The sequence below is a fragment of the Callospermophilus lateralis genome, assembly GCF_048772815.1.
Source record: "Callospermophilus lateralis isolate mCalLat2 chromosome 11 unlocalized genomic scaffold, mCalLat2.hap1 SUPER_11_unloc_1, whole genome shotgun sequence".
Lineage (NCBI taxonomy): Eukaryota > Metazoa > Chordata > Mammalia > Rodentia > Sciuridae > Callospermophilus > Callospermophilus lateralis.
Window position 1 is genome coordinate 297,418 of NW_027510153.1, and position 23,588 is coordinate 321,005.

Genomic DNA, 23,588 nt, shown 5'->3' on the forward strand with positions numbered 1-23,588 from the left:
ATTGGTCATGATGATCAAAAGATGATGGTTAAAACACACAAACACACACACACACACCTCCTTCCTCCTGCTGCTAGGCAGAGTGACATGTCTGCCTTGCACTGTTCTGGCTGGGCTTCTTATCCTGTGGGCCCTGCAGCCACGGCCCCTCAGGACTCTGCCTATCATTCACCCTGAACTTCCACTGCCCGGGGTCATCTTCCCTCAACATGGTGCCTGGAGGCTGCTCTTCCAGGCAGAACTGTGAAAATCGGAGGCCTTGGTTGGCTGAGTCTGCAGTGGGTAGTGTCGCAATGTCCATGACTTCTCCTTTCCAAACTCTCCTTCTTTTCCCTCTCCCACCCCATCATTGTTCCCCAGAAACAAATAGGATGGCTTCACTGGTCAATTCTTTACATGTACAAATACCAAAAGCAGAGGAAACGCCCCTGGGCCACCCTACTCTCCCCAAACCCCAGCGCTGGGAGAGCAGCCGGCGGGTGAGGCTGCTGGAATCGCGAGCTACAGGACTGTCCAGCTGTCCTGGAAACTTCTTTGGCCTCTGGGCTTTACCTGGAGGCGTTTTCCTTCAGCTCCTTGTTTTTCCGCACCTCTGCCGCGTGCTTGTCCTGGGAAGAAAGGGAGGGACAGGGCAGGTCACACAGGCTGCCCGGGCCTAAAAGAAGGCAGAGGGGTGAGAGAAGAGCAGCACAGGATGGCCATCAGGAACAGCGGAGCAGTGTCGGCCAAGGTGTCCTGGGAGGAGCAGAAGGCAGCAGGTGAGTGAGCCCAGGGACAGGTGGGTCCCAGCCTCCCGCAGAGCCCCCAGCCTCTTTCCCCCTCCTCTGGCTACTGTGACAGCTGGACTGGCGGCTTGGCTTGACTTACTATAGGGAGCTGCTGAGGTAGCTTGTGCGGGAGGAGCCACTAGGAGAGCAGGCCCACTGAAAGCCCCGACTACAAGTCATCAGCCTGCGCCATCTGCCAGAATTCTTGGTCCACCCCGCTTATTGTTTATTGCCCACCCCCTCCGCCTCCTTCACCCGCTTTCTTACAGTAAGAGAGCCTTCATTTGTAATCCAGCCCAAAGGCAGGCCCCGCCCTCTGCGGCCAGCCAGCTGCATGGCCTCAGGTGACTCCTCCAGGTGGGTCAGGATCTCCGATCAGGGCGGGGCCTGGAGGGCGGCTCTGGCACCTCCTGAGGTCTGTGAAGGCAGCGTCCACCTTCAGCGCTGTGTCCTGCCTGCCTCATGCTACTGCTCACTGTGCAAACTTCCAGATCCTTGTGTCTTCTAGTGTGTATTTCTCTGTTCCCACAATGGCACCCTGTATTTGGCAGGTGCTGAGTAAATGACCCCCCTTCCAGTCCCTGGTATAATCACGTTCAAATGGAAGAATTGACCTGAAGTAGACCCATTGAGGCAACCCAGGCTCCCAAGCTAGACCTTAATCTAGAGCTCTGTCCCTAGAGACGACCTGGAACTTCCCATGGGTTGGAGGCAAAGAGCAGTGTAGATCAAGCAGTGGTTCTCCAACTCTACCATGTGTCAGCATCACCTGGGAATCTCTATGGTCCCCAGAGACCAACCCTAGAAAGCCATGGTAGTAGGTCTGTGGCTGGGTCCAAGTATGTGTAATTTTAAATTTTGCACCAAATAATTCTGGTGTATACCATTGGTGACCCAAAGACTGGCCCAGAAGGTTTTCCCACCCCACCTGCTGTCTCCTCCAGTGAATAAAGGTGAGTAGGATCAAGGTCCCAGAGAAAGATGCCCTCTTAAATGTCTATGCTGGCACCTTGGTACCTGGTTTACCTTACCTCCACAGCTCATGTTCCCCAGTGTGAACCTTTTCAATTGCTTCTCAGGTGAGCTCCCAGGCCCTGGGTTTCCAGCCTCCCTTTCCTTGTCTCTAAAACCCTCTCAGTTATGAAAGCCTAGTGACACAATGGTGGGCTGTTCTCCCTAACACAGGCAAGCAAAGAGCCACCTGGACCCAGAGCCAAAGCACTGGTTTCTGGTCCTAACTCTACCCATGTTAGCTGTGTTACCCAGCACAAGTAATCTGACTCTCTGACTGGTTTGCTCATCTACATCAAGGATAATGCCTGTTCTGCTTACCACCATGGACTTGTGAGGCAGTAGTATAATGAGACAGAAGTGTTTGCAAATAGTCTTTCAAACTCTCTATCATTGGACCAGCCTCAATTATTTGTTTTGGACTTGGCCTCTGAGCCCATGCCCCCTCCTATTGTGACTGTAGAATTATTTTTTCTTCTAGAGTTTGTCTCGAGTCATCCCTTATTAATTGGGGAAGCCTGAAATCAGACCCAGATTATTTCCCGCCCACAAGGTACTTGGTAGAGGCCTTGGTGCCCCTCATAGGATAGCATCAGAGTGAGGGGCTGGCATGTACTGACCAGAGCCAGAACCTGCACAACATACAGATCCCTGGAGAAGAAACCAGATCTTTCCAGTACAGTTTCTAGGTGGATGGGCGGGAAGGAGTGGTGACCATGCTGCTCACCATGGGACGAGGCCACTGATCAGATCCTGGGAGTCACCACGCAGCAGGAGGCTCCTGGAAATAAAACAGAGCTGGAGCTTCCCAGGAGCTTTAGGAGAAACTGGGGCGGCCTTGAGACTCAGGAAATGAGGCCAGCATGTTCTCCAGTGCAGCACGGGCTGTTATTCTGCTGACATTGAGGACCAACCCCAGTCTCTCACATTTCTCATATTCAGGTGACACCATTTGGTTTATTGACAAATAGCATCCTAGTGGAAAGAACCTGATACTCACTTGGTTCATATCAAAATGTCTGGAGAAAACTGTTTCCTGCTCAATGGGTGACTCAGCTTGTCCCACCTTGGACTTCAGAGTCAGCAACTTTCATTAAATCAGTTCATTCAAGGACGAAGCCAGGAATGTGCAGCCATGTGTCTATCTCTACTCCTTTTCCTTAAACAAGCTTTCTCCATTTAATGAAGGATACAAGGGCCCTAAGACAATGAGAATTGTTAGTTGTGTTACTGCAGAAAATTCCCTAAGGAAACCCAGAGCTTGGTTTGTGTTTCTTGCCTGTAAATTTCCAAAGCATCCCATTGGAGCTCTCTAAGGATCCTGCCTAACAGAACTATTTCCATTCCTGATGAGGCTGCTTCCTCCTGAAACATATGTAGGTCCAAATACACTTGCCATGGAAGGAAGACGGAGCACCCCAGGAGTGTCCTTTGGAATCCAGGACCATTTACCTTCTCTTGCAGCCATTCCAACATGGGGGCAAGGTGGGCCTCCAGGTTCTCCTTATTGGATTCCGTCTTCTGGGCCAGTTTTTCCTTAGCCATCTTGATGAAGTTGTTGTTTTCCTCAATGGATTTTTGGATCACCTCTTTTTCATGCTATCATTTCTCTGCTAGGTACTTCAGGAGCTCAGCCTCCTGGTACTGAGGAAGCACAAAGGTAGAGAAAGGACCTTCAGGGTAAGCCTCACTGGGACATTTTTACCACCTTGGATTAAGAGTTCAGCACTCAGGACACATGCCTGCCTCACTGAGCTTGCTTTCCCACCTGTGAGCAGGAAGCAGGGACCTTCCCGCACCCTCCCACCACCTGCGGAGCTCCCACAGTCCTTGATGTTTCTCAGCTTTGTTCTAAATATCCTCAGGACCATCACCACCATCATATTAATTAATTAATTCACAAACACTAGATGATCTCATACTAAGTTCCAGGTATTATTCTAACAAACTAGGAAAGAAAGAAAAGGTTAGTAGAAATAAGAAATACCACCTAGGTGCCCTTCAACAAGTAATGGATAAAAAAATGTGGTGTATGTATAAAATGGAATATTACTCAGCCTTAAAGAAAAATGAAATTATGGCATTTGCAGGTAAATGGGTGGAGTTGGAGAATATCATGCTAAGTGAAATAAGCCAATCCCCAAAAAACAAAGCCGAATGTTTTCTCTGATATGCAGATGCTAATTCACAATGAGGGCGTTAAAAAAGAATGTATACAGGAATGAAGGGAGAGGAGGGAGTATGGGGGTAAGAAAGAAAGTAGAACGAATCAGACATTATCACCCTACGTACATCTATAACTATATGACCAGTGTGAGTCTACATAATGTACATGAGAAATTATACTCCATTATATATGATGTATCAAAGTACATACTACTGTCATGGACAACTAATAGGAACAAATTTAAAATTTAAAAAATACATAAATAAAACCCAGACTAACATGTGAGAAGAGTTCTTAAGAGTGGAGAGGAAGTGCCACAAGAGTTCCAAAGAGGAAAAGATTATTTTCTGCTGAAGGATGAAGAAGAGTTTATACCAAAATGGCGTCAGAGTTGAGCCATGAGCCTCAATAGGAAACCCAGAAGACCTACTGAGGAAAGGTACCATGGCCTTGTCCCCTCCCTCCCAGTGAAAAAATTCTTACCTTAAATTCCTAACATTTTTTACTGTGTTACTCTTGTCACTCATATAAGGCCACCTCTGGGAGACAAGTGGCACAGTGCGTTGTCCTCCTAACCAAGCTGTGAGCTCCTGCAGGATGGGAGTCCTCACTTCTTTCTTTACCTTATTGGAGCCTCTTCCTCTGCCTTGTCCCTGGGAGGGCCTGTCTAGATATGACCTTACCCCAGCTCATTGCCACCACCCGTCTTCTCCAGCTCCCTCCTGCCCACGCTAAGATGAAGAGAAGAAAGAAAGGGGAGCACTTACCTTCCTTCGTTCCTTGACTGCTTCTAGTTTCTTCTGGATCTCTTCCAGTGATGGGTCTCGCCGCCAGGGAAAGGAGGCATTGAATTCGGGCATCCCATCAAAGGAAGGTGGCTTCAGGATGACTTTGAAGGATTAGCCTGAGGTGCATTTGTTCAGTTCAATGACTTCCATGTCTGAGATGACACACCAGTTAAGGTCCACTGTGTCTGCTGCAGGATGAGAGCCAGGGCTGCATACCTGCTGAAGAATAGCTGGGCCCCGCTAAAGCATGCACACAGACCAGGAGAGCTGGGACCCCGTGGCAAACCAGTGGCCAGGGGCCTGGTTCTGTCCTGAGCACTGCTACCTAAGGTCGGAGGGCTGATTGGGCCTAAGGTCCATAGCCACATTAAGGCCCCAGGCTCTTCAATTAGGGCCCTGGGGACATGTAATATCTGACATCAGCCACAGCAATAGCAGCTGCCTTGGCTTCTGCCTCTACCATGAGCCTCCTCTGAGGATTAGCTCTTGCAGCCATTGTCCTTGCTGGTGACAGACAGTGGTGCATTTTACCCACTGCCCACCCAGGCTCCTCCTTGTCCTGGTACCCACTGACCACACGGCCTGTGGACCCTGACTGTTCCTACCCTGTTCTCTTCTTTCTGTCCAGTCAGCACTGTCTTTCCACTGGCTTTGACCTTTCCTCCTACACTGTCTCCCACTCCAGCCTAAACAGGAAAGACAATCCCAGGTCATCCAAACCCACCATCTCCTACTGCCAGGCCAACCCCACCCCTTCCTCTCAACAGGAAATAGGAGGTGACCTGTCCACCACACCCAGCAGGAGAACCTGGACCTCCAGTGTCTGAGAACCATCTCTGACACTGGCCCCGAGCAGTACAGCCACCACAGTCCAGGCAGGAAGCCCTCTTCCCACCTCCAGACTCTCAGAGCATCTCCTCCTTCCCTAGGAGACCCCTCAACCACCCCGTGTCCCCTCTTCCCTTCTGGTTTGTTCCCGATGGTGGACTCTCTGCCTGGTTCCCCTTGGTGTTGTTTGTTCAAGAAATGAACAAAGGTGAAACTAAGAGGGAATGCTCTAGAAAGGGCCTGATTCAGAGCCCAGCTGCCATCTAGTGCCCCAGGCTGGACCCCTGCAGCTTGGACCCTGGCACTCTGGGTAGGAGCATGTGCACAGGAAGGAGAGTTTCATGAAATGGGGACTGGGGACTGCACCCCCATGCACAGGAGGGAGCCTCTACTCCTTTCTTCCCCAACTGAGTCCTCACTGACCTTCATATTTGTAAGATGACTTATTCAGAAGGTCAGCCAGGAAGCAGGAGAAGAACATGGACACCAGTGGGAGCTCCTTCATCTTCTCCTTGTAGGCTGCGTAAACATCAGGCAGGTGAAGTTGGGGACCCTGCCTGGCCTCAGAGACCCACGTCCACATGAGTTGGCCTGGAGTTTTCAGCTCCAGAAATGTACCCAAGCCACCTGCAACCACGCCTCCCACGTCTGGAGCCACCTCCTTAGAATTCTGGTGAGTGATTCAGCCCCTCATCTGTCCCCTTCCAGAGCACCCAGTGGCCCCATCTTTCCTCCAGTATTTCTCCCCTCCTAGCACCAAATTCCAGGCACCCTCAGGTATAGACTCCAAGCACCACCACCAGCCCCCAGCTTGACTCCGGGACCCAGCTTTTTGTCTCCTCATGCCCACCCTGGATGGGGCACTTCTTTGGCATTGGGAGGTAGGAAATCCATGCTCCATTCTACCAGAAGCCCTGGGTAGTGCCACACAAAGGGTGGAGAAGAAGACAGGACAGGGAGTCTTCACTGTCCCTCTGCTCCACACCTTTGCTGGGTGGTAAGTGGGGCTGCTCTTCCTGACCTTCCCAGCACAGTGGCCAAAGCCAACATGACTGGTGCCCATGACGCAGGAGTGTATCTCCACCACCACCAACTTCCTCTGTGTTTGGAGGTCACAGTTCAGAGCCACCCAGGCCACAGTGGTGACCCCTGTCCATCCCTCCCCACTTCCCTGAAGCTAGTGGACATGCTCTTGTGTCCGGCATTCTCAGGCCTTCTCAGCAGCAATCTGCCCAGCACAGAGCCAAGTGCTCTTCCCTCATTTTCTTTCACAGTTGAAAACATAAGTGACTGCAGAAATACCACATGGACATTTAAAAAACTTTAAAAGAAAAAATACACCAATGAGCAGAAGGAAGAAAGACTTCAGTTATAATCCCATCCACCACCTGGGGACTGAGATGGTCAGGAGCCACCATGGTGGGACAAAGGCTGGGATGAGAATAAAAGCCCTTCCTTCTCATGGGAGGCTCTCCATGCTCTACCCCTGTGCTCTCTTTCCAGGCCTTTGGTTAGACTCGCTAAAAGCACAGAGGCAGAATGTTTGCACAAGAAGAAATTGTTACTGGGCGGAGAAGGGGTGGCCAAAAAACTCTAATTGCACTTATTTGTATTCACTTTCAAAATCATTACTTTAAGGCCAGGTGTACTGGGGCATGTTCGGTAATCCCAGCAACTTCAGAGGCTAAGGCCAGAAAATCACAAGTTCAAGGTCACCCTTGGCAAATTTGTGAGACCTTGCCTCAAAATAGAATATTGAAAAGGGGCTGGATATGTAGCAGTGACACAGCACCCTGGGATCAATCTTCAATACTACACACACACAAAAAATTAAAAATCACTAATTTGGGAGATTTCACAGCTGGGCAATACATTATTAGTATCCCACTAGTGTGGTTGTGGGTTATCTGACAGCCGAGTTTAGATGATGATGTTGGCCTGCATTACTTTTCAGAAACGTGAAGCCCTGTTTTCATATTATGTGTGTCTCCTTTTCTGCTTAACTTTGGGGTCAGGTTCTACTTGGCCTTGCAAGTAGACATGTCTCTGTGCATCCATAAATCATTATGTGCAGAGAAATAGCTCATGCTTCCAAGCCATGTGGGGACCTACCTGCGAGGGTCATGTTTGCTGGGATCTGATGGCTGATCTGACTGAAAGTCACAGAAGGCATCTTTCACCAGCTCAGGATGTGGTCAAACTCTGAAACAAAAAAGAAATAGTTTATCACTGATAGATTATCAGCCTAAGGAGGGTCTCTATACAACTGCAGAGGAACCTTGGGGTACTGCAGTTGCTCTCACCCCTAGGCCCTCTTTCCACCAGCTCTCACTACCCCAAATACTCACCCCCTTCCACTTAACTGGGTCAAGTTCAGGCATTAATGCCAATGTTGCTGTTGGCTTCCTTGTCTCAAGGCGTGAGTGCGAACTTGAGTTTCCCAAACCCTATGAACAAGGGGTGTTCCTCTGTCTCTCTGGGCAGCTCAGTGGCCTTCCCAAGGCAAGGATGCTTGTGAGAGGCCAGTCTCCAGTAGGAATTGCCTAGAGGTATTTTTAAAAATAACCACCCCTCTGAACTTCTGTCTCCACACCCCACCTGTCTCCAGCCAGCTCTGACCCGGGGTGAGAGAGAGTTGGACAGAGATGTTAAAACCTTTTCAAGATGGCCTCTCTCTTGCCCGCCCTCCAAGAACCACTGGCCCAGGCCCTCCCTGACCCCACTAAAAGCAACCCTGGACCACGAAAAAAGAAGGATCGAGGCCCAATGTCATCACACTTGGTTGATTCAGAGACACCATTAGACACGTCAGGGCTTTGTGGGAGCCAGAGATGGGCTCCCTACTCAGCATGAAGCCAGGGGAGCCAGGGAGGGACCCCAGTCAGAGCATAAAGGACAGGTCAGAATCTGGTGAAGAGGTCATTCTGCCAGGGAACTGCTCAGGTCAGGGTCAGGGTGAAAAAGCTCAGTGTCCTTCAGGGCTCCCTTGAGCTGGTTGGTGCTGGAGTAGAGGTGAGAAGGAGGCAGGACAGGAAAGGAGGTAGGAGGAGCAGCGAAGGCACTGCCTGGAGCTCACTGAAGACAGGAACAGCTGGCTCTGGAGAGTGCTTGTCACCCAGGCCACTCCATCTTTGACCACTGGTCACTCTGCCAGTGGAAGGTGGCACGAGCCAGCAGGCTGCCTGCTCACATCCTCACGTGGCTAAGTGACACTGAAGCCAAACTGGAGCTCCTTTTCTCGAAGAGGCAAGGTGCCTTCCCACTTGGAGCCAGGGTCTGAGCCCGTGTCAGTAGTGGGGCCAGCTCTGGGGTAAGAGCTTGACCAGTGCAGAGTGATTGCAGATGTCAACCCTTGGCTAGTCATGTCACATGTCCGAACCTTGCTTTTCTGACCTTAATTCTGCACAGAGATGTACCAATTAGATGAGAAAAGCCTCCGCCCTGCACCAGCACAAAGAATGTGTCATGAGTCAGGGTCCTACTCTCTGTGTCAGGGTGGTCTGCCCCTCAGCGCTACAAAGACTGCTGTCTCCATTCGCAGGTGAGGAGAATGAAGCTTAGAGGGTCTGTGTGACTAGAGAGTGCACAGACTTGACCTATATCTAGCTGCCCACGCAGTCTCAATCTCCTTTCTCCTCATTGTGCTAGGTCCAAAGGCCCCTGCCAGGCCCCTCCTGAGATACACAATGGACCTTCTTTCTCTGGTATCAGGCTAATCCTGATGGTGCCAGGGGGACCCGAGCGGGGAGGCAGGCCTAGTGCCTGGATGTGAAGTCCCCGGTCATGAGTCTGCAGCCTGCACAATCTGCTCAGGACCGGGCTATCTGAAGGCTACAGGCTGAGTGAGGAAACTCTTGCCAGGAGAGGCAGCGGCCTCGGACCTTAACCTGGGTGATGGATCAGAAATGGAAGAGGAGGCAGAGAAGCCCACCTGAAAAAAGAAGGGGATCTGAGCAGGGGCAAGCACTTGGAGTCAAAGGAGGTAGCCTTTGGTCTGAGTCAGAATGAGGATGAGGCTGTGCTCAGGGAACACTTCACTCCCACAGCATCCCAGCTGAGCTTTTCTGAGCCAGAGCTAGGCCGACAAGAGAGACATCATCAGCTTCACTTTCAGATAAGGGACCTGGGGCTCAAAGAAGTTAAGATGCTAGACTAAGGTCACACAGCTCTGAGGTGGCAGAGCCAAGTCGAGCATCCCCATCTTGTGAATTTTAAGTTCCTCCCTAGTGGCCAGGGGAGGAACTAGATTCTCACTACTGCTTCCTCCATGGTCCTGAGAACTCAAGCCAGTCTGGCCTAGGGCTATGGGTTAATTTTAAAAGGTGCTATGTATTTAAGCACATTCTACATGGAAGCTACTGTGCTAGGAGTTTGGGGAACACAGAGAATGTCAGGAGCCAGAGGAGGAAGACCAAGGAGGGAATAGGAGATGTCACAGAGGTGAGCAGCAGTGGGCATGGTCAAGGAATTGGTGATGACCATGGGATTAGAATCTGCATGATAAAAATGGTACTCATAGAATATTTGCTACGTACACACTCTTTTACTTTAGTTTTCATAACTGTGTGAAGTAGCAATACTGTCTGCATTTTATGAATGAAGAAACTGAGGGTCACAGAGGCCAAGTGACATTTCCATTCAATAGAGTGAGTTGAGAAAGATTCATCCACATCTTAATCCTAATGACTGTGAATGTGGTCTTATTAGGAAAAAAAAAAAAAAAAGATTTCCTCGGATGTCATTAAAGATCCCAAAATGAGATCATCTCTGATTACCCAAGTGGGCCTTAAGTTCAATGGCAAGTCCCTATGAGAGACAGGCCTGGAGCTGGCAAGGGCTTCATGCAGGGGTCCCAGGAAAGCATGATATCCCCCTGGCGACCCTCAGGAGGTGTCAGCCACATCTGTGTTGTGGCATTTGCTCAGGACCAGTGAGTCCTCACGCACACATGACCAGCCTGGGTCTACCAGGGGGAGCCACAGGTAGGAACCCAGACTAATTTTTACCCTGGAGGTTCCTAAATGTGGTGGGATACTGGGGGGGAGGATTGGGTCATCTATAGTGCCTTCCATGCCCTTGGGGAACCCAGGGAGCCCCTGATGCAGGAGGCTAAGCTGCTCACTGTCAGACTGTGGACAGGAGAGGACAGGTGCAGCAAGAGGATTGAGGTGCCCTGCAGAGCAGGACTCCTCCTGGGGGCACCTCCATGTGACCATCCTTGCTTTCCACTACCCAACCTTCCTCACTCAGTTTTTTTGGGGAAGGACTCACTTTTAATGGTGGCAAAACATTCAAAATGTAAGTTTTTCCCTTTTTCTAGTGTGGGGAATCAAACCCAGGGCCTTGCACATGCTAGGCGAGCCCTGTACCACTGAGCCACATCCCAGCCCACTGACATTGTTAAGTATCCCATTCAGTGGCACTCTATACAATCAATGTTGTGTGACTGTCACCAACCATCTCCTGAAGTTTTTCATCTCCCTAACATTCATCTGTAACCATTAAAACCATCCTTTTCTCCCTAACCTCTAATCTACTTTCCAACTCTATTAATTTGCCTGATTCTAAGTATATCATATAAGTGACATCATGTAGTGTTTGTCCTTTTGTTTTGGGATTCTTGCACATGACTTGATGACTTTGAGGATCATCCCTGTGCAGTGTGTTTCAGAATGACATCACCCCACCTCGGTATGACATCACCTCCCATCAATGTCATCATCCTCACCCTCGACCACCCACCTCTGGTCACTGAGACTGCACATAATGATTAAAGGTTACCTTGAACTCAGCCCATGCTTTGAAATCCTTTTTCTAACTACAACATCATCGTCAAGGATCTGAAGGTGGCCTGCTGAATGTAGAGGATGTGTGGAATGTTTGCTCTGCAGAGATCCCAGCCTGCTTCCCACAGCTGGGGCCCAGGCCCTGCGGGCTTCTGCAGGGGGGCCCACATGGATATATGTCTCCCAAGATGACTCCTCATCAGGACTCAAGGATACTTGTCAGGAGACCTGGGGGTGTCAGAATGACCAATAGCCCTGCCTGACTTTGGGGTTTGCAGCTTATGCAGCTGTCCTCTCCTGAACTCCCCCCACAGGGCTGCAGGGACAGCAGGAGAGACATCATTCTGCTCCACATTCAGTGAGTGCCTTTGAACAACACACTCTCCATGAGTGTCACAGGCCACCACCCAGGAGCCTCAGGCCAAGCGGGCCCATGTGAGAGGGAACTGAAGCGCCTGAGGATAGCAGAAGCATTTCATTCAGTGTGTGGAGGCAATAGAGGCCGCACTGCATTCCAAGTCAGGATCTGGAATCCAAGCAAACCTCAAATGTATGGCTGCCCTGGCTGTCAGGAGCCCTCCCTCCTTCCTCACCTGCCTTCCCTTCCAGCCCTGAGAAGCTGAACTCCACAGATCTGCGGGCTCTGAAAAGTGAGGGAGGGGGAGCGGAGACAGGGGTTTGCCATGGTGATGGCAGCCAATAAGAGATCCTTTGCTGCCAGGGGAGGAAAAGCCAGGTGGAGCACCCCTATGTTGACTGGGAAGGAGGGTGGGGTGGGGACAGTGGGGGTGAGGGGGAACAGGACATCACTACCTGAGAGCAGAGACCAAGGGGGGAAGAGGAGAAGTGGGGAGGGCTGCTCCATTTCTATCTAGCTGCTGTTTGAGTGCTAGATTTTGGTGGGCAACACACACACACACACACACACACACACACACAATCTGTACAGGGAGCATCTACCCCATTTATAACAAATAGACACTCTGCAAACAACCTCACCTGTTCAGTGGTGAGGCCTCAGTTTGAATGTTGGGGCAGAGAAGGGAAAATAATATTGGAAAGAGAGGGAGTGAGTGGTAGGCCGAGCTACTGCCTGGACATCTTCCCAGTTGGAGAGTCCTGGGGCTTCCTGGGCTGAGGCAAAGCCACCTGCAGCAGTGATGAATAGAAAAGTGCACAGTTAGTAGGAAAGGGGACAGGCATCGAGTCCAAAGGAGAAAGGGTGAGGAGAGACCAAAGGAATCAGCGAGGTCAAAGCTAGGAAGCTTGGAAGGGTGGCACTGAGACCAGGGAGAAGACAGAGGAGAGGCTGGGCAGGGGCTGAGCTCGTCACACCTTGGTGCTCAAAGTTCCCAGGAGCCTTGCTGAAGAAGACGAGACCAGAGACTGTCTCTGCACCTGTCGAGTCAGTGTTGGGTGGGGCGGGTAGGTGTTTAATGGTCAGTGTTGGGTGGGGTGGGAGGGTGGTGTTTGGTTCCCTAGGTACCGCCTCTGGACCTCAGTCAAGGTGCATAGCCCCCCACGACATGCATCCACACCCCTGCCTCTGCGCAGACTCTCACAGCTCCTCACACCTCAGGCTGCGGTGTGACAACAACATTCAGACTCTGACTCTCCACATACTGCCAGGCTGCACCGTGGGGACACAATTCATTTATCTCTAGCCAAGAATCCAAGGGCATCCGCTGCCCAATGACCTGATCACCCTGTAATCACACACTTGCAGCCACTGGGGCACAAGGAGCACCTCCGTCCCCAAAGGGACCCCTGCCTTTGACCCAGGTAGTTCTACTGAAGACCAATTGGATAGTCTCCCTGGGGAAGTTCATTGAGCCTCTGACCTCTTTCTAAACCTCATAAAATGGGGTGTTTGCCTCACTTCAGAAGACCTGATCAACACATGTGTGTCCATATTTACTTGCACCAATGCGATTTGTAAAAACATATAACATAAATGGGTGTTTATTTTCTGCCTTTACTTTAGAAGGAGACAAAGGTTTGGGAGATTTATGTAGAATTAGTTGAACTGACAATTGTCAGGAATTTACTTAACACTAATGAAAAACATGTATGCATGGTATCACTTTTTTAAATGTGAATGCTTACTTCACTGACTCAGAAGTCCCTGTGACGAGAAGTGGCTTGCGTTTCTCTCAGTAAATTGAGACACAAATAAATGCAGTCAATTAGAATTTAAGCAACGTGTATTGTCCATGCTGTTTGTTTATGCCAACGATTAGATTTGTAAACTAAATTGTATTGGCAGTTAATGTTTATAACAAAATATACTCTGTTTAGAAAAACAAAACATTTATCAAGTAAGCTAAGACCTGGATGTCACTAGAGAACAGTGCCTGGCACAACTACAGGCTTAATAAATGTCAGCCATTACTGTGATTGTCATTAAGTACAACACAGACAACCCATAAGTCTCAGTTGTGTAAGTAGCAGAAGCCCATTTCAAACTTGTTTTTTTAAGAAAAGTTTATATTAAAATTTAACAGTAAAACATTTAAAAATATACAATCCTATTAGAAAATGGACAGTGGATATGAAGAGATGTTTTATCAATGAGAATATATAGATAGCATATACACACATGAGAAGTTATTCAACAATATTAGCCATAAGGGAAATACAAGTGTAAGTCTCTGTGAGCAGTCACGACACACTTATTAAAAGAGTAAAATAAAAGTAGTTGCAACACCAAATGCTAGTGAGTGTGCAGAGAAACTAGATCAGTGAGACGTTGCTGGAAGGAATGGAAAATGGTACTCCAGAAAACAGTTTGGCAGTTTCTTAAAAGATTTAACACAGACTTACCAGATGTGTTTGTCAGCTTTTCATTGCAGTGACAAAATTCCTGAGATAACTTAAAAGAATGAAAGGTTTACTTTGGCTCATGGTTTCAAAAGGTTCCATCCATGGTTGGCTGTAGAGAATCAGATGTGATTGCGTTACTATTACTGTCCTTGATGGAGTTTGCCTGCAAACAGAATATTCTGTCGAGACATAGAAAGGCAACAGTGGACATGCTTGAAAATGAGCCGTCTACTGTCCTTGGGAGGGCCTGCTCGCAAATGAGGGGCTCCTTCAAGGTTTAGATAAAGTTACAGCGGACATGCTTGAAAACAAGATGTTTGCTGTCCTTGGGAGGGCCTGCTCGCAAATGAGAGGCTCCTTCAAGGTTTAGATAGGTAACAACAGACATGCTTGAAAACGAGGTGTCTGCTGTCCTTGGGAGAGCTTGCCTGCAAACGGGATGTTCTGCCAAGTGGGCTTGGAGGGCGCTGAGAAAAAATTTTTATCTGTTCTAACAAAGAGCAGAGCTCAGCATACTCCAGGTCGAGAGTAGATTAGCCATGAGAAGCGGGTCACTTCTGATTAGAAAGTAAAACTTCTGTGTGCTATGTTTAATTAGTTGAAAGACCTGATTTATTGATGTTGGAAGGCTGCCTTCTTTGTTCACAATACTATGAAAAGATTGCTTGTACACAATAAAGGACTTTTTTTCTGCTGCTTCGCTTGCTATGCTTCTTCTTCTTTCTTTTCCCATGCTGACCTGCAAGTGAATTACTGCAACAGTTGGCTGGCCTCATTATCTCTGGGCATGTGGTGAAGTGGATCATCATGGTGCAGGGCCAGGGTGGAGCAGAGTTGCTTACCTCCCCGCAACAGCTGGGAAGCAAACAGAGTGGGGGTGAGCGGTAAGGTCCAGGGACAAAATACACACTTCAAGAGCAGCCCCCGGTGACCTGCCTCTTCCAGTTAGGCCCTACCTCCCAACATTTCCACTACCTTCCAATAATTCCACCAGCTGGAACCAAGCCTTCCACACAGAAAGCTTTAGAGGACATCCCAGATCCAAACTACAACATCAGGAGCCAGGCAATTGCTCTCCTCAGCATTGTTCCTGGGGAAATGAAAACTCATATTCACACAAAAATCTGTGTACAAATGTTAGAGCAGTTTTATTCATAATAGTCCCAAACAGGAAATAATCAAGAAGGCCCTCAAAAGGTGAACAGCTACACAAACCGGTATATCCACACCATGGATACTTACAGTTGGGTGTTAAAAAGAAATAGACTCCTGATGCAGTGACTTGAATGATCTCTAGGAAATTATGCTGGGGGTGGGGGAAGAATGGCCAGTCTCAAAGGGTTACAACTATATGATTCCATAGATAGAACAGTCACAAAAAGACCAGATGACAGAGTTGGGAAACAGATTGGTAATTATCAGGGCTTAGGAATGGGGGTGGAGGGTGACTAAAGAGGTATCAGAGAAAGGAATCCTCCTGGGATGGAGCAGCTTTGCATCTTGAGGGTAGCGGTGTCTACACAAATCTGTGAGGGTCGTGAAATGGCCCAGGATGCACTCCACCACTGTGGGCTCCTGCTCCTGACATGGTACTATAGTTACCTAAATTGCAACCTTGGGGGAAACTGAGAGTAGGGAACATGGGGCCTCTCTGTACTATCTTTGCAAGTCCTTCTGAATCTATGATTATTTAAATATACACAGTTACGAAAAAAGTAAAAAAAGGAGTCAAGACTATTTCATGTAACCCAAAGATGGTTCCATACCAGAAATGAGTCAGGCAAGCAATCACGAAGCAGCTCTGCATCTCTCTCGCCCCTTCAGCCCACCCCGGCCTGCTTTGCAGAGACACCTGCTACTTCTCTGCATACCACCTTTCTGCTGTTTGTGCCCATGGATTCCACTGCTAAGTAGAGGCACTGGCATCTTTGTAGTCAGGCCACACAGAGAAATCCATTTGCTGTCTCCTGTATCCGATTCAAAATTCCCAGAAAAATAAAATCTTCCAGCCCTGTGTGGGCCAGGTTTCCATACCAAGGTCCACGGCAGAGGGAGCCCATGTGCATTTCTACCTGCAGACACCTGCTCCTCCTTGGGTCCTGTTGCACACAGAGGTGAGGCTCGGGTCCCAGGCAAGGCCTCTTTCTCCTCCAGGAGAAACTCATCCTGGCTGTAGAGGAAATGATAACCATCCATCCTTGAGTCCCACCTGATGGGAACCCTGGGAGGAAGGCTGGACACAGCCATATCGCTTTCCCACTTAAAAACAAAAGAGGCAACTACAGGCCCACAGCCACACACTGGTCACCAGTTTGAGGTGCAAATTAGCTCCGGCAGGACACCGGACAAAGCTCATGGCCATCTGCATGTTGATCCCTGCTGGCACTTGGAGCTGGTCCCTTGGCTAGCCAGTGGTGCCAGTCCATCTTCTGTCCATAAAGATATTGCCCTTCTCCAGGGTCCTTCACAGCCACCCTGGGGCAACTTTGGGGCAGAATTAACTGGCTGTGGTTTCCTGAAGCCTTCTGCGGGGAGCTGGCAGCCTCCAGGATTGGGCCTATGCTCTCCTGAAGGCCCAAGATGCCTGGCAGTGCAGTTGTGTCCATCTAAAGACCCTGTTGTCCAGGGTACAGTTTTCTTGGCAACAAAAAAACCTGTAAAATCTTAACTGGAAGCCTGTTGATTTAATTTAGGGAGTCTACATTTACTCAAAGCCATCTCCAGACAGCTTGCTAAGCAGGACAGCCAGAGCCAGGCTGTGCCTGTGGGCTTCAGTTCTTAGAAGGAAGCTGGAGAGCTGTGCCCAAGTTCTCTGCCTAATGAATTATGCCTTTGGGTGTGGAGGACACCAGCAAAGAAATTCTGTCTCTGCCTGGTTGGCTCTGTGAGCTTCCCAATTGCCAGAACCTCCCTGTTTCATAATTGACGTGCCAAATTTAGTTCTGGATGTAGGTTGCTGCAGAGTGTAACAGATGCAGCTCAGTTGGTCCTGTGATTACCTTCTAGGATTGACTCTCTGTGGTCTCCGATCCTATACCATGAGCAGAGAGGCCTTCAGGAGCAGGGTTGCATAACTGACTTGATTGTTGATATACACTTGCAGCAACAGTATCAGATTTGACACTTCCCCTGGCACCTTGCTGAAGCCCCAGGGTGTCTGCAGCACAACCTGATATCCTTCAACCTGACCTTCTGAGCCCCTAATGCCTCAGTCTCATTAGAAAAATTCTCCAAGTTCCAAAACCCACCCAACAATCATTTCACTAGTTGTTTCAGTCTGCAGGTCACTGATGGCCAGCTTTCTGTTCCAGGATCATGGAATCCAAGTGTCCCCATCCCTGAAATGGGTCAGCTATGTGGTCATGTGCAGTTTCATTTCCTGGTTGCACCTTATTCAAAGTTTATTTGGCTATAAATGAACAGGAAACTACTCCAAATTACCATGAGCAAAATCAGAAAATTTATTCAAGTTTAAAGGAATATCACATAGAAACCAACACACAAAGGACAGCTGGGTTGGAGCCAGGAATTGAAAGCTAACAGAACCTGGAAGTCTCGGGCTCTATTTCCCGTACTTGTGCTCCCACACCCTTTCTTTTTGTATCGAAAAATGGGAGTTCATAACCCACTTGAATCAAATGTATGAAATAGATATGTCAAGAGCTTTGCAATGTTTTGAACAACCAATAAAAATAAATAAATAAAAAATAAAATGCTATTTTTCCTTCTACCTCATGACAGACTGATTCCCCAGCCCTGACCATTCTGTGTTTTCTAGCTTGGAAAGATAGACCAGTCTTCTCTTTATCTGAGCTCCAGAATCTCTCTGGTTCAGCTCAGGACAGATGTGTGTGTGGCGCCTGGGATTTGGGCCAGTGGGTTGGTATCCTAGTGCAAATCTGCATGGAATGGGAGTCCTCCTCTGGGTGAGGCCAAGTGGGTAGTGGAGGGCCAGTAGATGAGATAGGAATGTTGTGCATATCATCTAAATGTCTTTGAACATAAGGTCACTGCAGAACACTTGAATTAGGTTGGACTGAGAAAACTGGGGTTGGGAAGAATGTTTGCAGTACCTGTGCCCTCATCTGTAGTTCTAGAGTTGCCTCTGTCCCCACACAAAAATTCCAAGGGATGAACAGTCCAAGGATGCAGAGCAGACAGCTCACAAGTGACTCTTCAGCAGAGGGTCAGGCCCTGGGACATGAGGTGGCCACCTCCCCAGCCAGCCAGTTCTGCCTGTTTACATGTTTCTCTATGCACAGGGTGCTAAAATCAGGGTGCTGGAATCAGCACTAGGGTCATCCTGACTCATTCCCTTCCTACCCTACTCAGAAGCACACAGAAAACATGGGGAAAGGGCCGACTTGGAATCCTCCCTTATAAAGGATAAGGACTTCAGAGAATTGGAAGATCATGAAAGCAGGTTTAAAAAAGGGCAGGATAGCAAGATAGAAACACACACACACACACACACACACACACACACACACAAAGTTAACAAAAAGCCACTGTGACTTTCACTCATCTTCCGGTGTAGTTTAGGATCTGACCCTTTCTGTTCAATGGATCCAAAATCAGTTTAGGTCAATGATAGGTGAATTTAAGCACAGTAATCTTAAAAATATATTTGCCCATGAAAAATCAGTTCATAACCAAAAATTCAAGAAAATTAGAAACGATCATAAGCAGAACACAAGTGGCATTCTTGTACTCCAGCCAAATAAGTAGGGCATTAGAGGAAAAATAGAAACAGGTAAATTAAAGGAAGTGTGATGAGGGAGGAGGCTGGTAGATTTGGAGGTCACTGGATATGGTCAAAAAGTCTGTGCTTCATATTGTGCTTTCCAGAGAGAATGGTTATCAGTTTTCCCATTAGGAGGAAAAAAACTCACATTTTCAGCTGATTTCCTAGAAAAATATCAGCTTTTTATTATCTGGACAGATTGTTCTTGATTAACGTGGAATTTGCACATATGATCCACTTCTGTGAGGTTCTTCTGAAAGTGATGAATCCCATCAGAAAGGATGGAAAAGTCATCAGGGGCTGCTTGGGGCTAGGTCAGGTTGAGCTTTGGTGAGGGTGGAACAGGAAGGGATTTGGAGGAAATGGAAATATGCCACATCTTGACTGTGGTAGTGACTAAATGGGTTTCTGTATTTGTCAAAACTCTCCAATTTAAAATGAATATTTTTATTGTTGTTGGTGGTGAAATATATCTCAATAAAACTAATAAGAAAATGCTGTGCAGTAATGCAATGTCTGTGTCTATATCTAGACCAAGATCTATGATGAGAAAAGGAATGCTGCCCCAGGAGCACTGCGGGCATCATCATCCTGAAACAGAAGAGCTGTGTCTTCCCTCTATCCATTGAGGACAGCAGCAGGGCCAGGGCACAAGACTCCACATGGTGGCCTGGGGCTACAGGTGGGGATGGGAGGTTTGGTCACTTATAAGATGCATGAGCTCTGAGGGTCTGTGATACAGCACAGTCATTATAGTTAATATTCAAAACACTTAGCATGAGAAAGTAGATGTTAAGTGTTGGGGGGTGGGGGTACACACATCAGGTGATGGACATGATAATTAACTTGATTTTGGAACTCATTGGACAATGGACATGTATAGTAATTCACATCTTATGCTTTAATTATATATGATTTTATTTGCCAATAATATCTCAATAAAGAAAAAAAATGAAAGACTCTCCAAAGCAGACAATGTGGAAAAGGCTTGCAGGTAGAATAAGGGGCAGGGTCTTTCCTCAGTGGCGGGGAAAGGAGGCGATTCAAGCCCTGAGACCAGCCTGGGCCTGGCCTGGAGGTCGACAGGGCAGACTGTAATGGGGGCTCACCTTTGTGCCTGGGGGTTGTGCTCAAATAATAGGGCACCAAACAACTGGGGCTCAACAACCCACACATCCCACCAGGTTTGCAGCTTTGAAGTTAACGATCCCACCCACACTGACCCGGGAGCATTTCGGGTTCGGGGAACTTCCCTCTCTGCCCTCTGCCTTGGCGTCTGCTGCTCCTACCCTCTGTACCAGGATGGGTGCAGTGTAGGGGGTGAGGGGGAAAGTATTGGTCATCTAAGGATTCATTCGTGGGAATGAATTTGTCACTCTTTGTCACCCTCTGGGCCTTGCAGGTGTCTAAAGGTACTATTTTTCTTGGAGCAAAGAGTCCTCCCACATGTCCTGACCTTTCTTCCCTTGCAGGTCACTTGCCAGATGGAGGGGGGTGTTATGGTTTAGATGTGTGGTGTCCCCCTAAAGCTCCTGTGTGAGACAACACTAGAAAGTTCAGAGGTGAAACGATGGGGTCTTAAGGCATTGACCTAAACAGTGCATGAATCCCCTGACAGGGATGAACGGGTGGTTACTGTAGGCAGGTGGGGCGGGATGGAGGAAGCAGGCCAATGAGGACGTGTCTTTGGGGTTTACAGTTTATCCCTGGAGAGCAGATTTCCACCCTCCCACCTCTTTCTCTCTCCCCTCTGAGGTGCTTCCCTCCACAGCACCCTTTTGCCATGATGTTCTGCCCCACTTGGTCCCAGAGCAATGGAGTCAGCAACCATGGAAGAAACTTCTGAAACCTTGTGCCCAAGTAAACTTTTCCTCCTCCTCTATGTTTTTCTTGCCAAGTCATCTGGTCAGAGTGACCAAAAAAAAAACAAAAACCTAAATCAGAGGGGTAAGTACATCTCTTCTAGCTAATCGCCAGGTTCTCTAGCAGTCCCTGTGAGTTAGTAGGGTGGGGGTACACCTCAGCTTCTTTATATGAGGTTCTTCTCCTCTTGGGGCAGCCCCCTGGGGCAGAATCTAAGTATCATGACTCACAGGCCACTTCTGATTCCCGTGGGGATCCTAGCACCCATGTTGCTCTAACATAGCTTACAGGTGCAACCCAGCAAGGTACAACCCATTTGGGGCAGCCTTCCTAGACTCTGACATGGGCACTGCCAGTCAAACACCAGCCCTCCGGTGTGATTCCTCAAGCCTTGGTCACACCAGTCCACTGTAACCTCCCAGCTCCTGAAGTCGTGCCATAGGTATTCCACGTAGTTCATTAGTCATGGAGCTGGAGAGAAACATATCCTTCATTCTCCAAAGCTGTTTATGCTCAGGGTGGGAAGAAGTTGGGGTTGGTGGCTTGGAAGGAACATGGATCCATAGCACACCAACAATGTTCCTTCAAGAAATACTCCCTCTGACCTCGGCTCTCCTCTTTGGTTTTTCCACTTGTTATGGGTTGAAGGAGAGAGGTCATCAACATCCCTTCCACACTATCCTTCAGCATCCTGCTCCTTTCTTTAAAATAGGAAAGTGGTTGGTCTTATTTTCTTAGAATCTCAGCCTGAAATTACACCACAAAGAGCTCAGACATACTGACTCCTACACAAATCAGGTCCTCTGCTAAGTTCTTGACATAGATCACCATATTTAATTTTAATGACAAACCAACCTGGTGGGAATGACTATCACCATCCTAAAGATGAGGACACTGAGTCTCAGGAACATTAACCAACTTGGCCAAGGTCATACTGCTATGTGGCAGAAGTGGTCAGTATACCCAGGAGTATTATTCAATGTAGGTGGATGCTGTGAAAGGAAACTGCGTTGTGCACCAGCCTTCAAGGAGTGTGCAACTCAGAGAGGACTTATGTTATCGCCTTCTCCTTCTCTTCTACATTTCTGTGCCTCCTCCTTATAGCACCCCACCCCAAACCATTCCCCTTCTCAGGGCTTGAACACAATGTTGACACTGCACTTTCACCGCGTATTTTATTTATTTGTCTCTCTCTTTTGAGTATGAGGTCTTTAAGAGTAAGGACTGTGGCTTTGTAACCCAACATCCTCTCTGTATGAATCTCAGTGTCTGGTAGGGGCTCAAAAACTGGAATTAAGAACAGAATGAAAAAAAAAGAGTAAACTGGCCATTGATACCTCGACCTGGTCTCAATATGGTTATAGTAGAAGATACAAAGACAAACCTACATAAATACAGTTATCTCATACTAGACAAAGGCACCATAGACATATATTGGAGAAAAGATAGCCTCTTCACAAATGGTGCTAGGAAAACTGGAAATCCATATGTAGCAAAATGGAATTAAACCCCTACCTCTCAAACTGCACAAAACTCAACTCAAAGTGGATCAAAGACCTAGGCATTAGACTAGAGACCCTGCACCTACTAGAAGAAAATGTAGGCCCCACTCTCCATCATGTTGGCTTAGGAACTCAATTCTTCAACAAGATTCCTAAAGCACAAGAAGTAGAATTAAAAAATCAATAAATGGGATGGTATCAAACTAAAAAGCTTATTCACAGCAAAGGAAACAATCAAGAATGTGAAGAGAGAACCTAGAGAATGGGAGAAAGCTTTGCCACCTTCAACTCAGAGCATTAATCTCCAGGATATATAAAGAATTTCAAATAACTTCACACATACACAAAAAACATAACCCAATCAACAAATGGGCAAAGGAACTAAACAGACACTTCACAGAAGAAATATGATAGGTCAACAAATATATGAAAAAATGTTCAACATCTCTAGCAATTAGAGAAATGCAAATTAAAACTACACTGAGATTTCATCTCACTCCAGTCAAAATGGCAATTATCAAGAATACAAGCAACAATAAATGTTGGTGAGGATATGGGGAAAAATGTACACTTATAAATTGATGCAACCACTCTGGAAAGCAGTATGAAATTCCTCAGAAAACTTGGAATGGAACCACCATTTGACCCAGTTATCCTACTACTCAATATATACCCTAAGGACTTAAAATAAGCATATAGTGACACGGTTACATCAATATTTATAGCAGCTCAATTCACAACAATTAAGCTATGGAACAAACCGAAGTGCCCTTCAACAGATGAATGGATAAAGAAATTTGGCATTAATACACAATAGAATATTACACCACCATAAAGAAGAATGAAATTATGGCATTTGTCGAAAAATGGATGGAACTGGAAACTATCATTCTAGGTGAAAAAAGCCAATCCCAAAACACCAAAGGCCAAATGTTCTCTCTGATATGAGGATGCTAACACACAGTAGGTTGGGGGGTGCGGAGAGGGAACAATAGAAGTACTTTGGATTAGAAAAACAGGAATGAAGGAAAGGGAGGGGGGATGGAAATAGGAAAGATAGAATTAATTTGACATCACTTTCCTATGTGCATACATAAATACACAATCAGTATGACTCCTCATCATGTACAACCACAAGAATGGGAAGTTATACTCCATGTATATATGATATGTCAAAATACATTCCACTGTCATGCATAACTAACTAAAAATAACAAATGAAAAAGATTTTAAATAAAGAATATGGTTACAGAACTTGATATGTGTAGGGCATGATGTAACATGGGGCATGTTGCATTAGAAAAGAAGA

At 47.6% G+C, this 23,588-nt stretch overlaps 1 pseudogene; it reads right to left on the reverse strand.

Moving 5' to 3' along the window:
• Positions 1–548: 548 nt before the first annotated feature.
• On the reverse strand, positions 549–7,686 carry LOC143385963 (stathmin-4-like; annotated as a pseudogene).
• Between the last annotated feature and the right edge of the window lie 15,902 nt (positions 7,687–23,588).